Genomic DNA, 4,362 nt, shown 5'->3' with positions numbered 1-4,362 from the left:
CACCTTCCGAATTTCAAAGAATAGTGAATGAAATATTCAATCCTTATTCTCAATTCACAATAGTCTATATAGATGATATTTTAGTCTTCTTAGAAAACATAGAGAAACACTTAAAACATCTCAACATATTCATGAACATAATAAAAAGAAATGGTTTAGTTGTTTCTAAATCCAAAATTAGTTTATTCCAAACCAAGATTAGATTTCTAGGACATTATATAACACAATGGACAATTACCCCAATAGAAAGATCAATAAAATTTACTGACAAATTTTTAGACAAAATAACTGATAAAACTCAGTTACAAAGGTTCTTAGGAAGCCTCAATTATATAATTGATTTTTATCCAGGATTAAGCAAAATATGCAAACCTTGCATCAAAGACTTAAGAAAAATCCAAAACCCTGGACAAAAACTGACACTGAAATAGTACAACAAATTAAAAAACATGTTAAAGAACTTCCATGTCTACACTTAGCAGACCCTAATGCACCCAAAATCGTAGAAACAGATGCCTCAGAGTTAGGTATGGTGGAATTCTAAAACAAGTTAAAAATAACAAGGAACAAATAGTTCAGTTTATGTCTAGGCACTGGACTTCGGCACAACAGAATTATAGCACAATCAAAAAAGAAATTTTGTCAATTGTTTTATGCATTTCAAAATTTCAAAGTGATTTATTAAATCAAAAATTTCTTTTAAGAATTGATTGTAAATCTGCAAAGGAAATTTTGCAAAAAGATGTTCAAAACAAAATTTTGCCAAATGGCAAGCAATTTTAAACATATTTGACTTTGATATTGAATATATCAAAAGAAAGTCAAATTCTTTACCAAATTTTCTTACAAGAGAATTTCTACAGGGAGAAACATGGCTCCAAAATTCCAAAACCTGAACCTACCATGGCAAGATTTAGTCATTCTTTCCAAAAGAAAAAGAAAAACAATATTCAGATCATGGTTATAAAAAATTTTATCTAGAATCAACCCCAAATATTTCCAAAGTACAAGAGAAGTCTCAATTCAGAATTTGAATCTTTGCAGGAAAAAATGCCTCCTAAATTAAGGGATCGTAAAGACAAAGGAAAAGAAGTAAAGAGCGAAGACCATCCAATACTATCCCAGAAACCGATCAGATCATGGTACGAAATCTGTACCCTAGAAGAACAAGAACAAACCCAACATTCTTTTCCAAATCCTACCCAAGATCAAAATACCTACCAAGATGCCCAAGACCCTAACAAAATAGATTCTCAAGTCTAGAAATAGATTGAATCCCTTTCAAATTTCCCAAAAGTAGCCTTAGCACTAGCTTCCCAAACTGAAAAAGATACAGCCATCAAACAAATAGCCATTTCCGCTCTCCAAAAATCTCAAGGAAAGGAAATCATCCTTCACAAACCGAAACTAAACGATTTATAAAATATTTTCCCAGACCAAACACTTACCCAAACACAGTCTCAATCATCAAGCTCTAAAGGCAGCCAAAACCAATATTTTAGAAAGAAAAATACCCAGAATGTTCTTCTCATTGAAGAAGGACTTTACCATGAGTACCCCCTTATAACCATCATAAAAGCCTTCCAAGGATGGCATTTCAAACCATGGGATTTACAAAAACCCCGAAGTTATTATCAAAATATTTTGATTCAAACAGGGTTAGTTCATTTCAAACATTACGCTGACCAAAATGATCCAACATTAGTAACCCATTCTATGGCCCAAATTTTAAAAGTTCTAAGGCCAATAGATTAGGGAGAAAATCTCAGTCATTTCAAAAGATTTCCTGCAAGTTTTTCAAATATAATAGACCATTGTCCTGTCTTTAACTACTAGGATTACCAACAGGCATGGTTCAATACTTTTCTTTACAATAATAAATATAACCGGCATTCCTAGTTAATGTTTTTCAAATATGGTTATAAATACAAATTTTCAATTTGGTTCTCACTAGTGGAACTGGTTTGGTCCTTTAAGGGAAATTCATCCACCCAAAATAGATGAATTATATGAAAGATTTTCAAAAAACTTTCAACCTGAATAAGATCAGGCAAATTTACATGTTTCTATCCATTTCTTCTCAAAATTAACTATCTCATGGACAAATTCATGAGATTATGCTTATGAAACGGATGCACATTCTGAGGCTTCGATGATTATCCGAACGTTCAGAACAAAATGGTGGGACAAATTTGATTACAGAAAATACAGTCCCCAATATTTACTTTCATGATTCGAAAAGAATCCAAGACTTTACAAGAATTCTCAAAATTCTTAAGAAAATGCCAAATTTTTACATGCTAAATCCAACGCCAGTGCAAGATTAACTCAAGCCAAATCAAAAACTAAGTACGAGAAAATTATGACAGAGATGCACAATTCATTAGATTTTGATGAAAAAGAAGAGGAGACAGCTTCATCTAAAACAACTGCAGATTTATCTCAAGATGAAGACTATATCCCTCCAAGAAGAAAAAGATAGAAGAAGCAAGATTAGCAGATTTCTCGCCACCTCCGAAAATCATGCAAAAACAGGAACTGCCAAACCAACAGCAAAAGCAAAAATCATGCTGCCAATAAAGTAAAAGTAAAAGCAGGAACTGTCAAGCCAGCAGCAAAAGCAACATGCCACTTGCACTGAAAGTAGCCACAGTAAAAGTCAATAGTATTCAAATGTGCACCTATAAATGAAATTCAAATAAAACAAAATTGCAATGTAAAGAGTCAGCTATATAAGACTATTCAATATCTTCAAGAGACAAGAGTTGAGTTTAGATTCTTGTTTAGATTCTTTTCTCCCCTCTCTTGTATCAAAATTCTTTCTTTTCTCCCCTCTCTTGTATCAAAATTCTTCAAAACCTTGTATCTCAAAATTTCTAATTATCAATAAAAAGATTATATTTTCATTTATATTTTCTCCAGCGTTCGATCCAGTGGGAGCTTTAGTATCTTCACTTTTGAGATTTCATGTTTACATTTGTCTAATAGTACCAGGTCACTCATAACATTTTCTTCCTACTAAATGTGGTAAAAAAAATTCAATGACTTGTTATATTTAATAAAATTGAATTGAAAACACAATAATAACATTTAATAAAATGTTATGTGCAAGTGTGACTTGTTATATTTTTAATAGCATTTACTAAAATTTAATAAAATTAAATTTAATTGAACTCTAGTAATTTTTTGGAAAGTTAATTTCATTTCATAATTGGCTCTACAAAAAGGATAACTTTCAGGAAGATGCCGAGGACAAAATCAAAGTTCAAAGACAGCAAAACTCTATCATCCTTCATCAGGTTGCCTATAAGATCAAGATGATCTATATCCCTATCTCATAGCAATTATAATCCTATATCTATTCTCTATACACAAAATATCAAAGATCAGAAAATTCCATCTCAAACAAGACATTGAACCCTAGGAGACAACTTTAGTAATTGAATTTTTTTTCAATACAAACATTAAATTTCATTTATCAAATAACTGTTCAATTCTTCTAGATGCCATTGATAATCAACAAAAGATTAAATTTGATAGAGCAACATGGTTCAACATAGTAGTATATTTTAGCAACATTAGTCTAGAACACCAATTTGGTTAGAAAAATAAATTTAGAGATAGTTATGCTTACATGATTTTCAAAAAAAAAGACTAAAAATATTTTTCAAAGTTCAAGAATAAATTTAGAGAAATAAAACTTAAATAAAAAAATTAAATGGTCCAAACCTTTTTTTTTTGTTTTTGAAACGAAAAGTCTTTATGCGTGTTCTGTGTTCACTTTTTCTTTCCTAAGCTAAGCATCTTGAACCTTAAAACATATTCAAACCTACAATCTACAAGACTGAGTCATAACACACATATTACATTTTACTTCTCTAAAACAAGATTAAAAATGAACTAATTAGGGAAAAAGCACTGAGCAGTAAGCACCCAAGCTTATGTCCATAGTTAAAGAAGGCTAGCATAATCACTACTCTTGACATACCAATTATTAATTCATACTGATATATTGATGTACATACCTTAACACAAAGGTAAGAGATAGCCAGCGAGGAAGAAGACAATGGCGGGCAAGAGATAGTAGGAGACAATCACGGGTCAACAAGTGAATGACGTTAGGAAATAGGTTTTTAAGGTTTCAAATTTGGGACAAAGGAAAATTGGTATGTCAAGCGAGGGGAATTAAGGAAGAAAGAAAAAAGAGCTGAAGACTAAAAAGGGGGCGATTAATGAAGACTAAAATAGGAATTTCAACCCCCTTCGGTTATTTAGTCAGCTCAAGTGTGAAGGAAGTGTCCTTGGCAACTGAATCTTGAAATCTCAAAAATTGATGGTCAAAACTAGTGCGACAACCAGCAT

This window comes from Theobroma umbraticum, unplaced genomic scaffold (assembly GCF_002168275.2).
Source record: "Theobroma umbraticum cultivar Fairchild unplaced genomic scaffold, ASM216827v3 scaffold_115.0, whole genome shotgun sequence".
Taxonomy (NCBI): domain Eukaryota; kingdom Viridiplantae; phylum Streptophyta; class Magnoliopsida; order Malvales; family Malvaceae; genus Theobroma; species Theobroma umbraticum.
Note: the sequence above shows the minus strand (reverse complement) of the source record.